The sequence below is a fragment of the Peromyscus leucopus genome, chromosome 9 (assembly GCF_004664715.2).
Source record: "Peromyscus leucopus breed LL Stock chromosome 9, UCI_PerLeu_2.1, whole genome shotgun sequence".
Lineage (NCBI taxonomy): Eukaryota > Metazoa > Chordata > Mammalia > Rodentia > Cricetidae > Peromyscus > Peromyscus leucopus.
In genome coordinates this window covers 76,211,334-76,223,911 of record NC_051070.1, presented here as the reverse complement: position 1 = coordinate 76,223,911, position 12,578 = coordinate 76,211,334, and positions in this window count along the sequence as shown.

The window sequence follows — 12,578 nt, the reverse complement described above, 5'->3', positions numbered from 1 at the left end:
GCACTGAGTATGTTATTATGGTGATGAAAAGTCAGCAGGGAATCTAGATGATCCAACCCTAGAGTCCATGTGGCTGCTAGATTCTAACCCACAGAAGTTAGTACTCATCCCAGATCCGCTAGTCTTCTAGCAATAAGTTGGAAATAGTCTGTATTTTTTTTTTTTAGCCCACTGTACTTTCTAGCATATCTTGTCTTTTCCTTAATATGCTGAGACAAAAAAAAAAAAATAGAATGTCATGCTATTTTTCCCTCATTTTACATGCTTCCCTGGTGATCAGGATTTTGTCATTATTATAGATGAAGAAACGTGTGTACTGTGGGATAGATAATTTTCTCATGGCCATAGTGCTTACAAGAGGTAGCACTGGAAACGAAATCTAGTACTCTAATTTTAGTCCCAGGCTGGAATTGTGAGATTATTTTTCTTGTCAAAATGCCAAACTAAACTAAAGAGAAGAGTAGAACCCTGTGTTGCTAGGACAGAGTGCCTGGCTTGGGTGTTAATTCAACTGCCCAACTCTGGTTCCTTTCCAGCATGATGTCACAGTATGTTGTGGAATTAAAATTTCCTCTCAAAGAATAGAAGGAAATAAGTAGAATGGGGTGTTACTGCCTAACTCCAAGCCTGTGATCTTAATTAACTCTGATGTGTTACTGCCTCCCCAGGAGTGTAAGGTGCAAACATAAATTTGTAGACAGCCAAAGGAAAGTTTCACCAATTTTCCAGGAGCAATTTAATTTATACATTATTCATTAAGTAATAGAACTTAGCACTTGTATATTCTAGGTTTCCTTAAATAATCCCCCCTGTGGTATCATTACAAGAAATCCAATAATGTGAAAGATACATATTAGGCCACTCTGTGGCCTGGAGAGGGGACGCTGGTGATTTTTTTGCAGACTGCTATTTGTTAATGAGGCCATTGCCCTGGCTTTCTATGAAATTTACAAGTTCATTTAGATTTTCTGCAGAAAGTCTTTAACCACATATATCCGTTTCCTATGTTGAGCATTAAAGTCACTCATCCTTCGCTCTTCATCGGGTGCTGTTTTAGGGACTGGGAGTAGGGTGATATATTGAATAGAGCTCCTGGTCTCATTACGCAGAAGGTATTATAAAACAATAGAGCTCATTTGCGGTTAAGTTAGGCATGCCACCTGTGGATTCGCTTGTGTCCGTGGGAAAGAAGAAAAAGATGCACAGGAGCTGCAGCTCAGCGGGAAAGAGCCCTGGCTGCTCCCCCGAAGACCTGTGTTCGCATCTCAGCACCTGCGTAGATGCTCACAACCATCAAGGCTGCCCACTCGCTCCATACCTATTCACTATGGTCCTTGAAGTCTCAGCTGGAGCAATAAGACAACTGAAGGAGACCAAGGGGATACAAACAGGAAGAGAAGAAGTCAAGGTATCTTTATTTACAGAAGATATGATAGATATACATGTGTGACCCTAAAAATTCCACCAGGAAACTGCTACAGCTGAAAAACCTTTCAGCAAAGTAGCAGGACACAAAATTAGCACACAAAACCCACTAACCTTCCTATATACAAAACAACCAAAGGAAATCAGAAAAATAGCACCTTTCACAATGGCTTCAAAAAGTGTAAAACCTCTTGGAGTAATTCCACCAAGCAAGCAAAAGACTTGTATGATAAAAACCTTAAGACATTAGGCCAGGCGGTGGTGGCACAAGCCTTTAGTCCCAGCACTCCAGAGGCAGAGCCAGGCAGATCTCTGTGAGTTCAAGGCCAGGCAGACCTACAGAGCGAGATCCCGGACAGGCACCAAAACTACACAGAGAAACCCTGTCTCGAAAAAACAACAACAACAAAACAAACAAACAAAAAACCCTTTAAGACATTGAAGAAGATATCAGAAGATGGAAAGCTCTCCCATGCTCATGGATAGGCAGGAATAATATAGTTAAAATGGCCATCCTACCAAAAGCAATCTATAGATTCAATGCAATCACATCAAAATTCTAACACAGTTCTTCACAGGTCTCAAAAGCACAATTTCCAGCTTCATACAGAAACACACACACACACACACACAACCCAGAATATACAAAACAATCCTCAGTAATAAAAGAACTGCCGGAGGTATCACCATCCTGATCTCAAATTGTACTACAGAGCTATGGTAATTAAAACAGCATAGGTCTGAGGCTGGAGAGATGGCTCAGAGGTTAAGACACTGGCTGCTCTTCCAGAAGTCCTGGGTTCAATTCCCAGCCCACACATGGTGACTCACAACTATCTCTAATGAGATCTGGTGACCCCTTCAGGCAGAACACTGTATACATAATAAATAAATAAATCTAAAAAAAGGAAGGAAGAAAAGAAAACAGCATAGATCTTCCTAGGAAGGGAAGATAGAATAGTAACAAATAAACTGGCGGGGAGGGGGGCTGTAACAGGAGGATCCAACAAGTAGGGGAAGGGATTATGGGGAGGAGACAGCTAAAACTAAGGGCTATTGGAGGGGTCATATGGAAATCTAATACAGTAGAATCTTTCTAAAGTATACACATATAGGAAGATGATCTAAATGAAATCGCCAAATAATGGGGGAGACGGAGCCCTAGTTGAACATCTCACCAAATGAAGCTTCCAGTACCAGGAACTGGTTACATCTAATCTAGTTGTTGGCCAAAGGGGTCCCATGAGAACTCCCAAACAACCTAGGTGATTGCCAAGGCTGTTGGCTGCTCTCCACCAAGTGATGGTAAGGCCCTATTGCTGACGACAACACCTTTACAACCCAATGAACACGGAGAAGTCAAGCCGGTGCCTACCTATGTAGCAGGGCAAGGTTTCTCCATTTTGTCTCAGTTGAAGCCATCTTTGGTTTCTAGCCCCTGCCCTGAAAAGTCCCATGGGAAAGCACCCTCCCCTGTTCTAGAAACTCAGGGTTGAAATGCCCCAGCAAACTGCGTGTTCTTTTTTTTTTTTTTTTTTGGTTTTTCCAAGACAGGGTTTCTCTATGTAGCTTTGCACCTTACCTGGAACTCACATGGTAGCCCAGGCTGGCCTCGAACTCACAGAGATTCGCCTGGCTCTGCTGGGATTAAAGGCGTGAGTCACCACCAACCGGTTTAACTGCGTGTTCTTGACTCTTGTTCAACTGCTTGTTGGTCCTCCTGCAACCGCCAGCCCGGATGTAGTTTTTTTTGCTGTGTTCTTTGTCTTTAAAAACTCCCTGTAATATGCATTTGAGGCTGCTCTGTGAGAAGTGTTTCTCTCCAGGCAGTCACTGGCCGGCTTAATACAGACTCTCAGTTTGAACATTGGTTGTACTCAGTGGTCAGTTTGGGGTTTTTACCCCATAACACCTGGAGCCTTCACCCCTATGGACTAGTGTTCTTGGTACTGGAAGACACTCTGCATGCTACCAGAGCAGAAATGTAAACACCAACCCAGCCACCAACCCTTCGATCTGTAATGGTCTATAACCTGCCTGCAAGATATGCTGATACAATAGTTGCACACACTTGTGGGAGTAACCAACCAATATTTGATTTGAGTTGGAGTCCATTCCATGAAATGGAACCCATACCCAGTGCCGCTCGGGTGGTCCAGAACATGAGACCAGATGGGCCAGGGACTGTTTACTGCTCTTATGTCATGAACCTGGGAGAGCAGGGCCCCAAAATGAAGAGGACTAAAGTCTCGTGCAATAGTCATGTTTATTGAGAGCATCAGGCAGTTTATACCTTGAGTGTTAAGAAAGGTCACCTGAGGCCGGGCGGTGGTGGCGCACGCCTTTAATCCCAGCACTCGGGAGGCAGAGCCAGGCGGATCTCTGTGAGTTCGAGGCCAGCCTGGTCTACCAAGTGAGTTCCAGGAAAGGCGCAAAGCTACACAAAGAAACCCTGTCTCGAAAAACCAAAAAAAAAAAAAAAAAGAAAGGTCACCTGAGTAAAATTTTCATGCGTTCAAGCTGTATACAGTCACAAGGACAAACTGCCTGTGGCAAAAACATGTTTTTTCCATAGAGGCGCATGAATAACAACAGCTGAAGTCAACTCACTCTTTTTTTTTTTTTTCTTTCAAGATAGGGTTTCTCTTTGTAGTTTTGGTGTGCACTCTGTAGCCCAGGCTGGCCTTGAACTCACAGAGATCCTCCTGGCTCTGCCTCCCCGAGTGCTGGGATTAAAGGCGTGCGCCACCACCACCCGGCTGTCAACTCATTCCTATCTGTTAACATCTGGGAGGAGCATGAAAACACATTCCCAGAACAATTTTGTGTTTTTGAAGAAACTGAGGTCACAAGATTCATGTTTTGTTTTCTTGGGGTTTTCTCACAAGCACTCAGAAATCTCCTCACACTACTCCATTCTTGGACCATGTTCCAACAAGGGACCGAGGGGAAAACCAAATACTACTGTCCTGTTAAAGGAAGTTGGCAGTAAAATCATTCCCTAATGACATTCTGCTGTACTTACAGATCAGTGTCTTGCTCAGCCATCATCAGAGAAGCTTCTTCCTGCAGCAGATGAGAACAAATACAGAGACCCAGTCTGACAACATGCAGAGAGTGAGAGACCTTGGAACTCTCTGCCCTAATTGAGATGTCTCCATCAATTCTCTCCTCTCAGAGCTCAGGGAATTCTGTAGAAGTGGAGGTGTGGAGGATGTAAGAGCCAGAGGGAATAAAGGACACCAAGGAAGCAAGGCCTTCTAAACAGAGCACTACAGATACACAGAGCAACTCGCAGAGACTGTGGCAGCATGCATGCATCTGCACCAAATGTGAGACTGTGGCAGCATGCAAAGCAGGCTTGCATGGGTCTGCACCAAATGTGAGACTGTGGCAGCATGCAGAGCAGGCCTGCATGGGTCTGCACTAAATGGTGGCGGCCTAGAACTGAGAGGAGAGGTGGACACCCATACCCATCCCTAACCCAGATGACTATTTGCAAATGGAGAATAAGTTTTCTCCAAGGGAGTCTCACGGAGGAAACATGCCACTCTAAGGGGAGGTCCTGCCAGGCAGTGGTGGCGTACGCCTTTAATCCCAGCACTCTGGAGGCAGAGCCAGGCGGATCTCTGCGAGTTCGAGGCTAGCCTGGTCTACAGAGGTAGTCCAGGACAGGCTACAAAGCTACAGAGAAACCCTGTCTTGAAAAACCAAAAAAAAAAAAAAAGGAGGCCCTATGCTTGGCAAAAGATGGCTAACACAAAATGAACTCGGTTTCATGTTTTCATGGGTTTTCTGTGTTTTAGAACATGCGTGTCTCTGTGTTTATATTGCATTTGCTGTATTTTTCCTTAGGCTCTTTTTCTTATGTTTCATTAATTTTATTTTGATTTTTTGTTTTTGTTATATATTATTTTATTTTATATTAGATGCCTTAGATGCCTGTTGTCTTTTAATGAGAGACAGATGAGATATAGATCAAGATGGGAGGGGGAGTTGGTGAGGAAATGTGAGGAGCTGAGGGAGGAGAAACCATAATCAGAATATATTGCATGAAAATAATCTATTTTCAATAAAAGAAAAGAATGGCAATAAAAACAATTCCATACATGCATTGAATATGTTTTGATCAAATCTACCCCCCAATTCCCTCCTCTTAAAACCTTTTTACCCATTAAATTAAATAGAAATATACAACTAAACAGCACAAATATAGAGCTTTTGTGTTATAATAAGAAGGCTACCCCGGTAACCCAGCTCCAGACTCAGATGTGACCCAGCATCCTCTGGAGTCCCTTGCTATTCACACCCATTTCTCCTCCCCAGCTCCTCTCCTGGCTTTTGAATCAGCCACTCTCTGGTGTCCTCTACAACTTCTTCCCTCCTATGTGGCACTTGTACACTAACTTACTATTGTCCAGAATCGTGCTTTTAAAAATTATTTGACATATCGCTCCTGTCTTTGGATTTGAAGAACTTCAGATTTTGATAAAGATGGTTAAGCTAAGTGCATATAATTAATGATAGTACTGACCACATATGTGTCCTGAGTGTATTCTATCCCTGTCAGTGGTTAAAAAAGTAACAAATAATGAGCCAGGCGTGGCACCAGGAGGCCTGGGCTCTTAGCATTGGCAGTACTGAGGCAGGAAGGTCATTTGTGCCAAGTGAGACCCTGTCTCAAAAACAAATGAATAAAATGCTAATGAGCATTTTGAGATCTTTATTAGTATCAGCTTCATACAGTCTCAGCAGATACTTGATGTTGGAGGGAAGCTCCCCAAACATTTGTTGTGTCTTTGGAGTCTCTTTCGGTCTCCAGGTTTCTCCTCCACTCCTTCCCTTGTATTATTTACTGTGGAAAGCAGTGTGTCTGACTTAGACCTCCTTACCGTCTCTATTTTGTTGATGACACACTCACTGCATTGTTCTTGTTTGTCTGTCTTCTGTGTTTCTTAGAAATTGGCCCCTAGGTCCAGAGGCATCATCAAACTCAGGTTCAATTCTTCTCATGCCCTTTATTTGTTTTTGTGTGAGTTTGACATGGGGTCTAGGTATGTTAGACTTTAAACTTAGGATCCCTCTGCCTCAACCTTTCAGGTACTGGGATTACAATTGTATCCCACCATGATGACCCCTCACCTCCTCTCTCATTTTGACAGTCTTGTTTGTATTTGCTGGGACAAGGGACAGGGGAGTCTGGTCTCCAAAGCTTGCTGTGTATATAATGGAGAAGTAGAAGTGTGTCTGTCCAGATGCCCAGACAGCACAAGCTCCTTCAGTAAGCTTTGCCCATAGTACAGACTTCAACAGGAGTTAATCTTCTGCTGTCACTATTTGACATCCAGACTGTCTCAGATTTAGCTAATGGGAGACCTTCAAACTGGCTCTGATCTTTCTCGAACTTACCCATCATTCTTTGAGTGCTTTGTTACTTTCTTGCTCAACAAGATGTTCCAGGAACACTTTGACCTTACCCTGTCCCAGCAAGTCAACCGTTTATTCGTGGATTTTTGTATCTTCTTTGTGGAGAATGGAGCTCCCTTCCTGTATTAATTCTCTTCTTTGACCCTGACAAAGATGGCTCCCATGATCACAATGCCTTCAAATAAGCTCCCTGTGTATAAAACATTTCTCCACCAATGACTGACTGCCTTGCAGACCAAGACATCACCTTCCCTATGGCTAACCCAGGAGAGGAAATGATGTCTCCATAGTGAGGCAACCCATCTGCTATTTCTACTGTAACTTGTAAAATGCATGTTATCCAAAACATGAAATACTTTCTTTTCAAGTAATGCCTACTCTTACTCTGTGTGTAAAAGTTTATAGATGAACTTTAGAACTCTATTTATTATAACCCTAAGAAATTTATTTCACGTTTATTTATTTTGACATTGATGGTATATATATAATAGCTGGAACCACCTTGCTTGGTGTGTCTGCTCTGTTTACGAACTTACTGCACTTGAGAATGGTTGTTCAGCTTCTTTCTGGATATACAAACTTGACAGATGAGATCTGATCAGCAGGGGAAAGGAGTGAGAAAAATTTAAAGTCAATTAGCCACAGATGCCAATCTTAAAGAGGTAATGAAAAAACTCAAATCTCACTCTTACTCAATAAATGTGTTTCTAAAGTATTTGCTACATGGCTGTGAGCATTGCTGTTAATAAAGGTAGCTTTTATCTGCATGAGTGCCGTGGTTTACAAAGCATTTAAGAGCTAACATCCTAATTTCTTCTGGCTCTGTGGCATCACTGAGATCATCTTCACTTAATAGATACATCGAAGGCTTGTTAAGAATGTAGCTTGTTAGCTGGGCAGTGATGGCGCACACCTTGGATCACAACACTCAGGAGGCAGAGGCAGGCAGATCTCCGAGTTCAAGGCCAGGCTGGTCTACAGAGTGAGTTCCGGATAGCCAGGGCTATACAGAGAAACACTGTCTCAAAAACAACAACAACAAAAACAAACAAACAAACAAACAAACAAAAATGTAGCTTGTTACTGGTCACTTAGCTATTAGAATTAGAATCCAGACGCAGTTGTTTTTAAAATATATATTAAAGTATTTTATTTATGTGTCTGAGTGTTTGAGTCTGTGCACCGTATATGTACCTGGTACCTGAGGAGGCCAGAAGAAGGCTTCAGAGCCCTGAATCTGGAGTAACACATGCTTGTCAGCTCCCATGTGGGTGCTGTGACTGAATGGTCCTCTGTTAGACAGAGCTGAAGCATCCCTCCAGCACCCAAACACAGTTCTTTTAACCCATAACTTATTGGTCCCTTTTCATTACTTATTTTTCTAAATTGGGATTTTTTTCTCTCTTCTCATACTTGTCTTGTTTGCTAGATTAGAAATGGGTCACCACCTTTCCAAGTATTAATACGTCACTCCTGTGTCCCCAGGCTTGAGGTCATTCTACCAACCGCACTAATCTCAATTCTTTTTTTGGGGGGGAGGGGTCTAGACAGGGTTTCTCTGTGTAGCTTTGGAGCCTGTCCTGGAACTCACTCTGTAGCCCAGGCTGGTCTCGAACTCACAGAGATCCTCCTGCCTCTGCCTCCCTAGTGCTGGATTAAAGGAATGCACCACCACAGCCCAGCCCTAATCCCATTTCTTTAGAGCAGCTGCAAATGCATATTGTTCCCAAAATTTATTTCCCCCTGTTTCCTAGTCATAGGCTGTTTACAGGAAAATGGCCACCCCAGGGTAAAGTCCCCTTCTGAGTGTGCGTCTAAGGTAGGCATGGCCACAGGATAAAGGCAGTGATGTGCCCAGCTGCTGGTGTCCCATGCTTCTTCTTCCTTGTACCTTCTTCATCCTGCTGCCAAGGGTTATGACAACGAAGGCTGAATCCTAGGAATGCCACTAGGATCAGAGTCCCAAGGACAATGGAGAGAGCTATGGCCCAACCTGTATTATCACATTATAGATGCTAGTCAGTAGAGAGAGCTACTCTGTTTGGTCCATTGGTATTCTGACTTACCCAGGCACATCCCTATGTACACATTTATCCTTCTGTGGGCTCTACTGATTTTCCCAGCATTAACTTGCCTTCTGTCATCATCAATCAGTAGGTAAATGACATTGATTACACGTTTTACATCTAGAGGTCCACCCTCCTGGGATAGGGCCACTCCAGGTCATTTCTACTGGGTGTGAAGAATTGGCTCAATAATGAGTGTTAGTTCATTAGTGACAGTCAGCCTGCGGCCTTTCTGTGCTCCTGGTGATTGGTTCCGCTGACACAAATAATTGGAGGATTGGTAGAGGCACCTTCTCCTCAGAAAGAATGCAGTTCCACAGGCAAACATGGAAGCCGCTAGCTGTACAGAAACCAAGGTAAAGAGAATGCAGTTGGAGAAATGTAGATCCAAGGGAATTGTGGGTGATTTCTCTGAGACTGGACTAACACTAAAGCCAACATGTGGCCATTTCAGGAAAATGCCAACATATATCCAGTAAGATTCTTTAAGCTCAGCTGACTTGGGTTTTCTGTTACTAGCACTAAATATATCTCCTGTTACACCTTGCAGTGACTTCAGGGTCACATCAGTGTTCAGTAAAGCCCATCAAGCTGAGTGTAGTGACACAGGCCTATAATTCCCAAGGCAGAGGAGCCCCTCAGGCCCAGAATTTGAGGCTAGTCTTGGGTTCAAGGTCATTCTTGGTTATATAGCAAGTTCAAGGTCAGCCTAGGCTACATGAAACTTCGTCTTAAAAAAAAAAATCAAAGATGGAGAAGTTAGCATGATGGCACACTCTTGTAATCCGAGCCCTCAGGGAGCAGACACAGAGGGTAGATGCCGACTTGAGGCCAACCTAGTCTAAATAGCAAGTTCCAGTCCAACAAAGACCGCATAGTAAGACCTTGTCTCAAAATATGAAAAAAACAAAACAAAACATGGAGGTTTCTCTCTCTCTCTCTCTCTCTCTCTCTCTCTCTCTCTCTCTCTCTCTCTCTCTCCCTCCCTCCCTGTCTCCCTTCCTCTTTTCCTCGAGATTGTGTCTTTCTGTGTAGCTTAGTCCTGGCCATCCTGGAACTCACTTTATAGACCATGCTGGCCTTGGACAGAGATCCACCTGCCTCTGCTTCCCGAGTGCTGGAATTAAAGGCGTGTGCTACCACAGCCCGGGCTTCTTACATTTCTTATGCTGTTCCATTTCTTTAGTTTTTTTTTTTTTTTTTTTTTTTTTTGCCCATTTCTTGGATGTTGTCAGTAGTGAAACCTTCAAAAGTGATTTCTCTTAAGTTTCAGAAAGATGGGCACATTGAATGTCTCAGTTTGTCAATTTATTTAAATATTCCCTCCCCCCCCCTCACCCCCCCACCCCAGAGCTGAGGACCGAACCCAGGGCCTTGCGCTTGCTAGGCAAGTGCTTTACCACTGAGCTAAATCCCCAACCAAATATTTCTTTTTTATTGACAAGTGAAAACATATTTGTGGTGGACAGACATTTTAAATATGAATACATTGTAAAATGGCTAAAATGAGATAACATTCTTTATTTCACACACTTTTTGTAGAGCACTGGTTTTCTTGCTAATTTTCAAGTATGCTATACATTATTATTAACTATATCAGCTCTCTTGAACTTATTCCTCCCATGTAACTACAGTTGTGTCTTTTTTTTTTTAAAGATTTATTTATTAAGTATATACAAAGTTCTGCCTGCATATATGCCTGCAGGCCAGAAGAGGGCATCAGATCTCATTACAGGTGGTTGTGAGCCACCATGTGGGTGCTGGGAATTGAACTCAGGACCTCCGGAAGAGAAATCAGTGCTCTTAACCTCTGAGCCATCTCTTCAGCCCCAATTGTGTCTTTTGACCAACCTCTTCCTGACCCTCCTCCAGACCGGCCTTTTCTTTCAGATTACATTCATAAGGGGGATTTTATAAGTCTTTCTGTGATTGGTTTATTTCACATCTTGTCCTCTAAGTCCACGGAATCACATGGCATGGCTTATTGCCCACCTGATTAATATGCAGCTTTCCCCGAGAGCTGCTCGCTCACAGCTTAGGTCTCAGACTTCCTTGTGTTTCAGGCCCCAGTACCATAGGCACCTCAAGCACATTAGCCACCTAGCTGCACTAACCTCATCCTTCCCAAATGCCTTGCTCTGTAAAATTCTCTGTTCTCACTTAAAACATTACTCTCACTCTCCCTACATTCCCAAATTTGAAGTCAGCCTTATCTTCCAATTTCCCCTTTCAACTGTATTTAGCCATTACATGCAATTTTTTTCTTCCGAAATGAACTCAAGGACCACTGCCTGACCCAGCCGCGAACAATCAATCTCCCATCTAGATGACTTTATTTTCCACCTCGTCATACTCTTTCCCATCTATTATATGGAATTCTAAAATCCTGCTAAGAGTCTTCAAAGACTCCTTTAAAAACCCTTCTTATGGAATGTCTGACCTCCTACTTGTGTGTTGGTGGGGGGAAGATCGGGTCTTACTATGTACCCCAGGCTGGCCTACCACTCAGTATGTAGACCTGGCTGGCTTAGAACTCCAATCCATCTGCCTCTGCCTCCTATATGCTGGGATTAAAGGTGTGTGCCACCATGCCCGACTTTTTTTTTTTTCTTCTTCTTCTTTAAGATAAAATCTTACTCTGTAGCCCAGGCTGGCTTGGAACTTACTATATAATCAAGGTCAACTTTAAAGTCATGGCAATCTGCCTGCCCTAGCCTCCCAAATGCTGGAATTACAGGCATGGGCTACCACATCAGACTCCCTTTCTTCCTAACATCAAAGTGGCATGGTCATTTCTTGCCATGTTTCCACACTCTTTGCTCACATCCTTGCCCGTGTTCTGAAAGTTCCTCTTTCTTCTTAGAAGTGATTTAAGCTCGCCTCTCCTTCAGTGCTAAAGTCAAGATGGTTGTGGTATTTCCTGTGTGAAATCCCCGCAATTGCGAGGCTGAAGCGGGGGATGTTGAGTATTCGAGGCCAGCTTAAGTTTCCGTGTGATGTCCTGTGCCATCCCCACCCTCAAAAACTAAATTCGGGTCTTCGTTCCTCAAAGAAGTCGTCCCTCTCTCCTCTCTCCTCCTAGAATCAGATACCCAGTGGACCAGTCTGTCAGAGGTCGTCTTTAGTGGACTCTCCAGCCTTTGTAGGAAGCACTACCATGGTGCCCAACCTGACCTGTGGGACCTGGTGATCAGGTAGATTATACAACCTGAAGGCAGACTTCTTTAAGTCCTCCCCTGCCCTCTTTCTACTTTGATCTCCAGAATTAGAAATCCTAATCCCTTTTCAAAGAAGCAGACTGAATCAGAAGAGTGGTAGTTGACATAAAAAGCAAGTGGTCCTGGGACTCGGGTGAAGGGGAGATTTGAAAGAGAGAGATGAATCTAGCACTGGGGAAGGAGGGGGCTGCACTGAGGAGTGGGGGCGGCGGCGGCGGCGGCGGCGGCGGCGGGTGCAGGTAGTGGGGGGGAGGGGGAGGCTGCGATCCGGCCCCAGTGAGGGAATTTAGGGTAGATACGGAATGAAGCAGAGGCATCCTTTATCTCCAGCGGCACAAAAAGCCTTTTTGTGCATTCGTCCAGACTGTGCGAACATGACCTGCTTGGTAAGGTCGAGTAGCAAGACTCTTTGGTAACGAGAACAGAGTTCTCTTCCTTCTGG